This window comes from Mirounga leonina, unplaced genomic scaffold (assembly GCF_011800145.1).
Source record: "Mirounga leonina isolate KUSES-001 unplaced genomic scaffold, KU_Mleo_1.0 Mir_180, whole genome shotgun sequence".
In the NCBI taxonomy this organism is placed as follows: domain Eukaryota; kingdom Metazoa; phylum Chordata; class Mammalia; order Carnivora; family Phocidae; genus Mirounga; species Mirounga leonina.
Genome location: NW_023270469.1, coordinates 16,863,422 through 16,876,845, shown reverse-complemented (window position 1 = coordinate 16,876,845; position 13,424 = coordinate 16,863,422). Strand labels below are relative to the sequence as shown.

General features: G+C 38.2%; 1 protein-coding gene across 1 annotated transcript in view; it reads left to right on the top strand.

Moving 5' to 3' along the window:
- The window catches only part of SNTB2 (syntrophin beta 2), a 106,469-nt gene that overhangs the window by 75,701 nt on the left and 17,344 nt on the right, over positions 1-13,424 (top strand). The window lies entirely within an intron of this gene.

Genomic DNA, 13,424 nt, shown 5'->3' with positions numbered 1-13,424 from the left:
TTTCCAAGTTCTCTTACATATATCATTCTTTTTTATAAAATATAGTTTTCACATAGCTTTTAGGAATTTCTCTGTAATTTAGAGCTGGAGCACCTAGATCACAATAGAAATAAAGGATTTGTTGAGCCTAAGAATTAATTAATTCCTTGAGGATATAAGCGTTCTGCAGAAAGACTGAATTTAATCATCAGTTCTCCGGTTTGGTTTGGTTTTTTCCCCCCCCTCTGGATTTTTTTTTAATCCCCACTAAATTATAACCTCTTTGAGGTCAAGAACTATGACTTAGTCATCTCAGCACTCCCATAATGCTTTGCATATAGTGGGCCCTCAATAAATTTTAATTGAGTTCAATTCTATTACTTAAATTATAGTTTCTCAGTCATACGTACATTGGGAGCATGACAGGAATCCTATGAAAACATGACATACCTCAGTAGTTGTAATTACAACAATTAAATTTGTATTTCCCAAAGATTTAGAGTTTATGAATATGACAAAAGAGATCTCTTAAGTTTAAATTTTATGGAAGAAGCTTATACTCTAGATATGATCATAGAATGCAAGGAGGGTAGCTTTATCCTTAGACGTTTCCTTAATTGTGTGCCACTGGAGAAATGGAGCAGAAATCTGTGACATCCCATAGATGAGCCTTTGTTCAATACTAGAAAGTAGAATCCTATAAACAAATAATTTCTGGCCATTGACTAGACGGGGCCTAGACCACCAAAGCACTTTGGTACTAAAGAAGGAAATAGGATGGTTCTGTGTCTACTATCAGTGTGGCATTAATTTGCAAATAAGGAAAAGATATAAATAAGATTTAAGAGCTGAAACTATAAAACTCTTAGGAGAAAATACAGGAGTATATCTTTGTGACCTTAGCTTAGGCAGACCTTCTTGGATAGGACACCAAAAGCACAAGCAACAAGAAAATAAATAAATAAATTGAACTTCATTAAAATTAAAAACTTTTATGCTTCAAATGTCACCATCAAGAAAGTGAAAAGACAACCCACAGAATAGGAGAAAATATTTGCAAATCATTTATCTAATTTGGGACTAGTATCTAGAAAATATAAAGAACTGTTAACAACTCAATAATAAAAAAGTAAATTACCCAATTAAAAAATGGGGAAAGGATTTTGAAAAACATTTGTCTAAGATTTTATTTTATTTATTTATTTATTTGAGACAGAGAGAATGAGAGAGAACACATGAGAGGGGATAGGGTCAGAGGGCAAAGCAGACTCCCTCCCTAGCAGGGAGCCCGATGCGGAACTCGATCCAGGGACTCCAGGATCATGACCTGAGCCGAAGGCAGTCGCTTAACCAACTGAGCCTCCCAGGCGCCCGAAAAACATTTGTCTAAAGAAGATATACAAATGGCCAATAAGCAACATGAAAAGATGCTCAACATAATTAGCCATGAAGGAAATGCAAATTGATGAGATACCACTTCCCACCCACAAGGATGGCTATAATTAAAAAGACAGATAATAACAAGTGTAGACTAGGAAATGGAGAAAATGGAACCCTCCTACACTGCTGATGGGAATGTAAAATGGTGCATGTGGAAAACAGTCTGGCAGTTCCTCACAAGGCTAGACATAGAGTCACCATACGACCTACCAATTCCACTCCTAGGTTGTATACCCAAAAGAAATGAAAACTATGTCCACACAAAAACTTTTACATGAGGAACACCTGGGTGGCTCACTGGTTAAGCATCTGACTGTTGATCTCAGCTCAGGTCTTGATCTCAGGGTCATGAGCTCAAGCCCCATGTTGGGCTCCTTGCTGGGCATGGAGCTTACTTTAAAAAAAAAAAAAAAAAGAGGGAGACTGGGTGGCTCAGTCATTAAGTGTCTGCCTTCGGCTCGGGTCATGATCCCAGGGTCCTGGGATCCAGCCCCACATCAGGCTCCCTGCTCAGCGGGAAGCCTGCTTCTCCCTCTCCCACTCCCCCTGCTTGTGTTCCTGCTCTCGCTCTCTCTCTGTCAAATAAATAAATAAAATCTTTAAAAAAAAAAAAAAAGAATGTGTTCTGATATACTCTGCAACATGGATGAACCTTGAAAACATACTAAGTGAAAGTAGCCAGACACAAAAGACCACATATTATATGATTTAGTTTATTTCAAATGTCTAGAATAGGCAAATCTATAGAAATAGAAAGTAGGTTGGTCATTGCCAAGGATTGTGACAAAAATAGACAGTGATGACAAATGAGTATAGGACTTCTTTTTGGGGTAATGAAAGTGTGCTAAAATTGAATGTGGTGATGGTTGTACAATTCTGAGTATGTTAAAATCCACTAATTGTATCTCAATAAAGCTGTTTTAATTAAAACAACCCCTTCCCCAAAAAACCCCAAATATCTAATAGAAGAAACTAAGACCAATCCTTAATAGACTGCATTTGAGTCCCTATTTTGCCACTTATAGTAGGTAATTGGCAGCATGTTACTTAGTCTTTCTTTGCTGTACAATTTTAATTCGTTTAGAGAATCCTAATGAGATAGGGTGGGTATGAGTATCAAATGAGTTAATACTTGTAAAATGCTACAATGGTACCTGACACATTGTAAGTGCATAAGTAAGTGTTAGCTGCTTTAATTATATAATTATTATTATTTATTATTTAGTGAAAATCTGTCAAAGAGGAATTCTATGTAAAAAATAATTGGATTGATTTGGCCATTGTTAAAAGAGGAGCTTAGGCTCTACCCAATAGTTTTTATAAATAGTGAAAGTTTCATGTTAAATGTGAGGAATTCAAATGTATTATTTGGACCAACCTAGACATGCAAATTGAACTTGGCCATAAATTAAATGGGTGGAGCCTGTAGCTCTCTGAACATGTTGTTTCTTAATAAGTTTAATTCATGTTGCAGCAAGGATTCTTTACTCCTTGTTCAGGAAGTACCCGTAGATTAGGAGCAAAGATGACAGGCAGATGAGAGGTTTATTTTTTCCATGTGGCCGTGTCAGCGAGATGGAATTGGTTGAAATCACTGCAAGATAGAACTAAGTGGGGCTTAATCATCCTTTGCCTCCCGTAGCGGGTAGAGTTTGGCCACGGGGAGAAACCAAAGGATGGAACCAGACCAGGAGGTATGCCACGGAGAGAGCAGCAAGGCCAAAAAGTGGTATGTTTATGTCTTTTTGGTGTGGGGGAAAGAGAGGAGTTGAGATTTATGAGTAATGAGAAAGGGCTGCGTATTCACTTTCATTAATTCTACTTCTAATACTTTGGAACATATTCTTATGAATAGACGAGACAAAGAAAAAAAGAAGATAGTATAAACACATAGGGAAGGAAAAGAAATCAAGGACTTTGATTATCCACAAAAGTAGGTAGCCCCTAATAAAATAAGAATTAATTGTAGTTTGAAAATCAAAGAATGTTGTTAGGGTAATATAAATTAACATCCTTTATTGGTTTGCACATTTACAGATTCTTAGAAACCAAGATATGTGTGTGTGTACACTTAATAGTTGGTATTTTCACGCTGGTGAGGAATTTGAGTAAAATATGTGATAAATGAAGAAGATTTTTATTTGATTTTTAAAATTTTTATTTTACATATTTCTTAAGATTAAGGCCAGATACATGATACAGGTAGAAAAACCCATTGGTTTTAAAGGTGCTATGAATTTTGCAGGATGTGCATTTTGTAGTCTTTTCCTATAAACTTTCTTTGGAAGAGAAAAAGATGTGGAAAATTGAGTGGTGGTGTGCTTATGGGATTTAGGGGGCAAAAGCTGCTAAAAACGCCTTTGCATGAGCTCATCTGGCCTCCCCACTAAAGGGGTCCTTTTGGCAGTGTGTTCTAACCGACTGCTGCTCAGCAAGAGTCCAGCACCTGGTTTGAATTAGATTTCCTTTGCCAAATATTTCATAATCAAAACCTGTAGGAAAAATTCTCCCAGACTTCATATTTTTTAATGTCTGACATGGGATTAGCAATCAAACTGAATATGGTAGAATCCACCCTGTCACTTTGCCCATGCTGTCTTACTTGGATCATATGGGGAATAATTTTGAAACTTAACTCTTGCTGAGATAACTCATGATTAATTGGCATGTTGGTTCTATAGGAATCAGCTGAGTGAGGCAGTTCTCAAAGCACACTTCATGGACCTCTAAGGATCCCCTCTTCAGGGGGTCTTTGAGTTCCAAACTATTTTCTTAGTAATACTAAGATGTTACTTGCTTTTTCCCTGTTGACATTTGTACTGAGGGTTGGTAAAATTGCTGGTGCCTTAGCATGAATCAAGGTAGTTGATTCCATACCAAACTGTATGGACTTGCGGGGGGTGGTGGGGGTGGGGATGCCACTTTCACCTCAAAATGTCTTTGTTGGAGCAGTAAAAACTTAGTTTTATTTCATCTTAACCCTTGAGTACTCATCTTCTTAATATTCCATAAAATGAGGTGGGAAGTACTCAAAAAAGCACTTCGGCTGCATACTGAAGTATGATGGTTGTCTCAAAAACACATGTGTGGTTGACTTGCTAGTTGAACTAGCTGTGATTTTTTGTGGACCACCATTTTTTACTTGAAAAAACAACTTGTGGAGAGAGGCTGGGAAGATGGTGGCGTAGAAGGACCCTAAGCTCACCTCATCCCACAGAAACATACAATTGGATAATACATCAGCATAAATAATCCAGAAAACACCCAAAGGCTGGCAGAACAAACACAACTAAAGGCGGAGAAGAGGTTGCATTGAAGAGGGTAGGAAGGGCAGAGACATGGTCGGGAAAGCTAGTTATTATTAAGCTGGATATATAGAGATTAGCAAAAAATGGAAAACAATGCCACTCTTGACATTAATTTTTTAATAACTTTAGTTACAGGTGCAGCCACAGGGCAAGAAACAGACTATCACATCAGGAAGCCTGCATAGGGAAGACAAATCCCCGTAACATTTGCCTTTGAAAGGGAGAGGGGCTGAACTTCCTGAGTTCTTACAGCCAGTGGGACTTAAAGCCTAAAATTTTAAAAATCAGTGGGCTTAGCTCTGGAGAGCCCCAAGGGCGTTAGGAAGCTGAGTCCCCACCCTTTAAAGAGACAGCACAAGAAACCGCCCAAGGAGCTCCAGTGTAGAAGCAGCAGTTTAAAAAACAGCACTGTTGGGTGCCTGTGTGGCTCAGTCGGTTAAGGTTAAGATTCAGCGTTTGCCTTTGGCTCAGGTCATGATCCCAGCATCCTGGGATCCAGCCCTGCATGGGGCTCCCTGCTCAGAGGGGAGTTTGCTTCTCCCTCTGCCTCTCCCCCCATCCACCCCACCCCCCCCTTGTGTTCCCTCTCACTCACTCTCTTTCTCTCAAATAAATAAAATCTTTTAAAAAAATCACTCTCAGACAATGTTTTTCATATAGGACTTTTGAAAATTTGGATGAGGATTGTACCTTAAAGAGCAATAAATAAAATGGCTTGTTCTTAAAAAAAAAAAAAAAAAAAGGCTTGTTCTTAGCTTCGTTGTAGGCCATATAATATTTTTCTAAAAAATTTGCTGGTTCCATCCTTCACTCTAATGGTAATTTGAGCAAAAGGACTTTTTTTATTTTTTAAGATTTTATTTATTTGTCAGAATGCACAAGCAGGGGGGAGCAGCAGAGGAGGAGAGGGAGAAGCAGGCTCCCCACTGAGCAAGGAGCCAGATGTGGGGCTCCATCCCAGGACCCTGGGATCATGACCTGAGCCAGAGGCAGATGCTTAACCGACTGAGCCACCCAGGCATACCGAGCAAAAGGACTTCTAAGGGCAAATGGATGCTCCTTTACATTTCCTTTAGTTGTCAGAAAGCCACTATTGGTTCAGTTAAAAGGCAACAGTGTGTCTTTCAAGAAAAAGGTAATTTCGGGCGCCTGGGTGGCTCAGATGGTTGAGCATCTGCCTTCGGCTCAGGTCATGATCTCAGGGTCCTGGGATCGAGTCCCACATCGGGCTCCCTGCTCCTTGGGAGCCTGCTTCTCCCTCTGCCTCTCTCTCTCTCTCTCTGTCTGTCATGAATAAATAAATAAAATCTTTAAAAAAAAGAAAAAGGTAATTTCTTCTAATCTATCAACTGGTTTAGCCAAGTTAATCACATTAGTTCTCAACCCTGTATATGCACTAGAATTACCTGGTGCATAGATTTAAAAAATTACTTATGTCTGGCTCAGATCCTCAAAAATTCAGATTTAACGGTCTAGGGTGGGGCCCAGGCAATCTTACTCTTATTAATAAAAACTTATCCAGATGATTCAAATGTATAGCCAGTTGAAAAGCACTAAACTAGTCGTCTGCCAACTTTCTGGTCTGAGGACCTTTATATACTCTTAAAAATTAATGAAAACACAAAATTGCTTTTCCTTATCTGGGTTATACTGATTGATATTTACTATAATTAGAAATTAAAACTGAGAAATTTAAAAAATATTAATTTAAAAATAAAAGTAAAAAAACCTATCGTGTCTCAATATTAATAACTTATTTGTATTAAAATAATGTTTTCCCAAATAAGAAAAAATTAATGTGAAGAGTGGCATTGTTTTGTATTTTTTGCTGATCTCTCTATATCTAGCTTAGTAAAAGATTGATGAATTCTATCTCCTGTGTTCTTTTTTTTGAAGATTTATTAATTTAAAGAGCAAGAGAGAGCATGGGGGAGGGACAGAAGGAGAGAGAGACAAGCAGACTCCCAGCGGAGCACGGAGCCCAGCGCGGGGCTCAATCCCACAACCCTGAGATCATGACCTGAGCCAAAATCGAGAGTCCAGTGCTCAACTGACTGAGCCATCCAGGCACCCCTTCGCTGTTATTTTTTTAGCAGCTTTACTGAGATAACTCATATACCATACAATTCACCCAAAGTATAGTATTTAATGGTTTTTAGTATGTTCCTAGAGTTGTGTGACCATCACTATAATCAATGTTAGGACACTTTCATCACCCTAAAAAGGAAATCCTTACCCATTGGCAGTCACTTCTCGTTTTCCCCTCCACCAGCCCTTAGGAACCAGGAATCTAATTCTGTCTCTATAGATTTGCCTATTCTGGACATTTCATATAAATGGAATCATATGTAGCCTTTTACGTCTGGTTTCTTTCCCATAGCATACTGTTTTCAAGGTTGATCCATATTGTAGCATGTGTCTCTGTTTCATTTCTTTTTATGGCTGAATAATCTTCCATTGTATGGATATACCACATTTATCAGTTGATGGCCATTTGGCTTATTTACACTTTTTGACTCTTACGAATAATGCTGCTGTAATATTCATATACAAGTTTTTATGTGAACATATGTTGGTTTGGGGGCATATATAGCTAGGAATAGATTGCTGGATCATATGGAGCTCTATGTTTAACATTTTTTTGAGAAAGTACCAGGCTGTTTAATATAGGCACTCTATCATTTGAAATTCTCACCAGCCCGGTGTGAGTTTTCCATTTTCTCTCCATCCTCATATTTGTTTGTTTTTTTAACTTTATTTTTTTTTAAGATTTTATTTATTTATTTGACAGAGATAGAGCAGGAGAGCATAGGCAGGGGGCACAGCAGAGGGAGAGGGAGAAGCAGGCTTCCCGTGGAGCAGGGAGCCTGACATGGGGCTCGATCCCAGGACCCCAAGATCATGACCTGAGCTGAAGGCAGACACCTAACTGACTGAGCCACCCAGGCACCCCCACATCCTCATGGTTTTAAGTTTTATTTCCCTAATAGCTAATGATGTTGAGCACTTTTCATGTACTTACTGGCCATTTGTGTGTTTTCTTTGGAGCAATATCTATTCAAATCCTTGATCCTCTAATTGGGTTGCCTTTTTATTATTGAATTGTAAGAGTTCTTTATATATTCTATAGACAAATAGCTTATCAAATATATGATTTGCAAATATTTTTCCTGTTCTGTGAGTTGTCTTTTCACTTTCTTGACAGTGTCATTGGAAGCACAGAAGTTTTTAATTTTGATGAAGTCCAATTTATCAGTCTTCTCTTGCACTTTTGTTTTATATCTAAGAAGGCTTTCCCTAATCCAAGGTCACAAAAATTTACTCCTGTGTGCTCTTCTAAAAGTTTTATAGTTTTAAGGGGTGCCTGGGTGGCTCAGTCAGTTAAGCGACTGCCTTCGGCTCAGGTCATGATCCCAGGGTCCTGGGATTGAGCCCTGCATCGGGCTCCCTGCTCCGCGGGAAGCCTGCTTCTCCCTCTGCCTGCCACTTCCCCTGCTTGTGCTCTCTCTCTCTCTCTCTCTCTGTGTCAAATAAATAAATAAATAATATTTTTAAAAAAAGTTTTATAGTTTTAGCTCTCACACTCATTCTTTTATCCATAAAGAGTCAATTTTTGTATAGTGTGGAGTAGTGATCAAATATTATTCTTTTGCTTGGGAATATTCAGTTATCACAGTACCATTTGTTAAAAAGACTATTCTTTCTCCATTAAACTCTCTTGGCAAAAATCAATTGATCATAACTGTGAGGGTTTTTTTCTGGGCTCTCAATTTTATACCTTTGTGGTAAGTTTTAAGTGTGAATCCTCCAACTTTGTTGTTTTTCAAAATTATTTCAGTGATTGTGAGTCCCTTGCATTTTCACATGGATGTTAGGATCAGCTTGTCAATTTCTCGGAAAAAAAAAAAGATGAAATTTGGTAGAGATTGCCTTGAATCTGTAGATCAATTTAGGGAATTTTGCCATCTTAAAAATACTGTCTTCTGGTCCATGATACAGGGTATCTTTTTATTTACTTAGGTCTTTAATTTATTTCAGCAATGTTTTGTAGTTTTCTTAGTGTAAGTTTTATACTTCTTTTGCTAAATTTATTCCTAAGTATTTTTTCATTTTGATCTATTGCAAATGGATTTTTTTTCTTAATTTCCTTTTTAGAGTCTTCACTCCTACTATATACAGTCAATACATTGATTTTTTTGGGGGGGGCAGAGGGAGAGGGAGAGAGAGAATCTTAAGCAGGCTTTATGCTCAGCATGGAGCCCAAGGCGGGGCTCCATCTCACGACCCTGAGATCATGACCTGAGCCGAAATCAAGAGTCAGACACTTAACCGAATGAGCTACCCAGGTGCCCCAATACATTGATTTTTATATCTTGATCTGCATTCTTGCTTGACTCGTTTATTAGTCTAGTAGGTTTTTAGTGGATTCCTTAGGACTTCTATGTACAAGATCATGTCATCTTCAAATAAAAGGTAGTTGTACTACTTTCTTTTCTGGATACCTTTTATTTCATTTTCTGGCCTAATTGCTCTGGCTAAAATCTCCAGTACAATATTAAATAGAAGTGGCATAAACAGACATCCTTGTCTTTTTCCTGATCTTAAGGGGAAAGCATTCAGTCTTTTACCATTAAGCATGATGTTAGGTATGGGTTTTTCATAGATACCTTTATCAGGTTGAAGAAGTTCCCTTCTCTTCCATGTTTGTAAGAGATGTTTTCCTCATGAAAGGGTATGGAATTTGTCAAATGCTTTTTCCATGTCTAATACAATGATCATGTGGGTTTGTCCTTTACCTGTTTATATGGTGTATTACCATATTAATTTTCGGATGTTCAACCTTGCACTTTTATTTATTTTTATTTATTTTTTAAAAGATTTTATTTATTTATTTGAGAGAGAGAGAGTGAGAGAGCACGAGAGGGGAGAGGTTCAGAGGGAGAAGCAGACTCCCTGCCAAGCAGGGAGCCCGATGTGGGACTCGATCCTGGGACTCCAGGATCATGACCTGAGCTGAAGGCAGTCGCTTAACCAACTGAGCCACCCAGGCGCCCCCAACCTTGCACTTTTAGGATGAGTCCTATTTGGTCATACTAGATTCAGTTTACTAATATTTTGATGAGGATTTTTGTGTCTTACACTCATAAGTGATATTGGTCCGTAGTTTTCTTTTTTTTTTAGATGTCTTTTGTTTTGGTTTTGGGGTATTACTGGCATCATAGAATGAGTTAGGAAGTATTCCCACTTATGCTTTTTTGAAGAATTTATGAAGAATTGGCATTAATTATTTTTTGTAATAATTGGTGGAATTCACCAGCAAACCATCTGGGCTTCAGATTTTCTTTGTGGGAAGCTTTTCACTGTTAGTTGAAGGGATTTTTTTTTTTTTTAAAGATTTTATTTATTTATTTGACAGAGAGAGACACAGCGAGAGAGGGAACACAAGGATGGGGGAGTGAGAGAGGGAGAAGCAGGCTTCCCACTGAGCAGGGAGCCCGATGTGGGACTCGATCCCAGGACCCTGGGACCATGACCCGAGCCGAAGGCAGGCGCTTAATGACTGAGCCACCCAGGCGCCCCAGTTGAAGGGATTTTTGAAATATATTTTGTTGGGCACCTGGGTGGCTCAGTCATTAAGCGTCTGCCTTCGGCTTGGGTCATGGTCCCAGGGTCCTGGGATCGAGTCCCACATCGGGCTCCCTGCTCAGTGGGAAGCCTGCTTCTCCCTTTCCCACTCCCCCTGCTTGTGTTCCCTCTCTCGCTGTGTCTCTGTCTGTCAAATAAATAAAATCTTAAAATATATATATATATTTTGTTAACACTTACTACTTTCATAGACAGTATTCTGCTCTTTTCCTATGAAAATAGTTTTTAGTTCATGAATGTTATATTTCTTTTCTTTGTCCTTGAAACTCTATTCTTAGGACCATCTCATGGGGCAGAGTATATACAGTGTATAATAGAAACTCTAAGGTTTTTTGCTAATTGTTTCTCAGTGGTTTTTCTCTTCTGTACTTTGTGTCATTGCTGTCTCATACTTGATTTGAACCCTTTCCCCAAAATGATTAATTCAAGCTCTCATTTTGTTACATCTAAAAATATTTCAGGAGCATCACTACCTACCCCCCCCAAATGAGTTGGAACTCACTTTTCAAAGTAAAAAGATGGCACATCATTTTTGTTTTGTTAATATAGTTACATCTCAAGTTAATGGGAGTCAAAAGTTGTAGTCAAGTAGTTCCAAAGGTTAGGAAATCAGTTTTCACTGGCTATTTACTTTAGGAACAGAAACTAATATGTTTCATTCTTTTTTTTTTTTAAGATTGTATTTTTAAGGGCACCTGGGTGGCTCAGTCAGTTGGGTGTCTGCCTTCAGCTCAGGTCATGATCCCGGGGTCCTGGCATCAAGCCTCACGGCGGGCCCTCTGCTCAGTGGGGAGCCTGCTTCTCCCTCTCCTGCTGCCTGCCACTCCCCTGCTTGTGCTCTCTGTCAAAAAAATAAATAAAATCTTAAAAAAAAAAAAAAAGATTTTATTTTTAAGTAATCTCTACACCCAGCAGGGGACTTGAACTTAAATCCCTGAGGTCGAATCACATGCTCTACTGACTGAGCCAGCCAAGCACCCCAATTATGTCTCATTTTTATCATAATTTTCACAGCCTAAAAATAAAAGCTTTTAGAACAGATTAGACTTGCAAATCCCCAGGTACAACATTTATCAGAAATAATGGTCCCTTCTCCAGTCAATCAGGAGTTAAATGAAGTGTTCATGTAAGCATTTCATTAAAACCCTGAGATGCACAGTCGCTGATATGACTTACTGGCTTCAACTTACCATTGTACTTTCTGTTTCTAAGAGTTGGTCTGTAGGTAGCTAATATTAGTAGAGTCAGGCAGTATTTCTCTTTTTGTGACTGGCTTATTTCACTTAGTATAATGTCTAAAAGGTTCATGTGTGTTGGCATGTATAACAAGATTTCCTTCTTTTTAAGACTGAATAATAATTTGTTGAATGTATATACCATATTTTCTTTAGTCATTCATTCTGCCAGTAGACATTTAAGTTGGTTCTACCTCTTGGCTATTGTGGATAATGCTGCTATGAACATAGATGTAAAATATCTCAAGAATCTAATTTCAATTCTTTGGGATATATACCAAGAAGTGAGTCTTTTGCCCTTTTTCTCCCCCCATCTTTTAACTGGGTTTTTTGTTTTCTTATTGTTGAGTTTTAAGAGTTCTTTGTATATTTTGGATATTAGTCCTTTATCAAATATGTGTTTTTCATATATTTTCTCCTATTCTGTGGCTTGTCTTTTCATTCTTTTACAGTGTCTTTCAAAGCAGAAGTTTTTAACTTAGAAAGTACAACTTACCAATTTTTTTTCCATGAATCATGCTTTTGGTGTTGTATCTTTTTAGATGACCTCAATTTTTTCTTACGATGTCTTCTGAAGTTTTATACTTTTGCATTTTACATTTAGATCTAAGATCCATTTGAGTTACTTTTTGTGGAAAGTGTAAGGTCTTCCAAAAGAAAGCACCAGGCCTGGATGGGTTCATTGGTGAATTCTACCAAACATTTAAGGAAGAAATTCCGTACAGTCTCTTTCAGAGGATAGAAGCAGAGGGAATACTTTCTAACTCATTCTGTGAGGCTAGCATTACCCTAATACCAACACCAGACAAAGACATTATAAGAAAACTGTAGACCAATATCTCTTATGAATATATATGCAAAGTCCTCAACAAAATATTAGCAAATCAAATCCAAAAAAGTATAAAAAGAATTATACACCATGAGCAAGTGGGATTGATCCCAGATATGCAAGGCTGGTTCAATATTCGAAAATCAGTTATGTAATCCATCCCATCAACAAGCTCAACAAGAAAAATCATATGAATCTATCAAGAGATGCAGAAAAGTCATTTGACAAAATCCAACACCCGTTCATGATTAAAAAAAGTAAACTAGGGGGCGCCTGGGTGGCTCAGTTGGTTAAGCAACTGCCTTCGGCTCAGGTCATGATCCTGGAGTCCCTGGATCGAGTCCCGCATCGGCTCCCTGCTCAGCAGGGAGTCTGCTTCTCCCTCTGACCCTCCCCCTCTCATGTGTTCTCTCTCTCTCATTCTCTCTCTCTCAAATAAATAAATAAAATCTTTAAAAAAAATAAACTAGGAATAGAGGGGAACATTCTCAACTTGATAAAGACGATCTACAAAAAATCTATTGCCAATATCATGCTTAATAGTGACAAACACGAAGCTTTCCCATTGAGATCAGGAATAAGGCAAGGATGTCCTGTCCCCTCTTGCCACTTCTTTTCAACATCATACCAGCAATCCTTGCTAATGCACTAAGTTAAGAAAAGGAAGTAAAAGGTATACAGATAAGTGGTTGCTAGGAGGAGGGGGAGGGGATGAATAAACAGAGCAAAGAGGATTTTTAGGGCATTGAAAATACTCTGTATATTATAATGATGGATATATGTCGTTACACATTTGTCCAAACCTATACAATGTACAACACCAAGAGTGACCCCTAAAGTAAACTATGGACTTCAGGTGATTATGATGTGTCAGTGTAGGCTCATTCTTGGTAGAAAAAAAAAAGTACCATCTAGTGAGTGATGTTGATAGTAAGGGAGGCTGTTCGTATGTGGGGACTTAACACTTCCTAATCAAAATTGAACCTT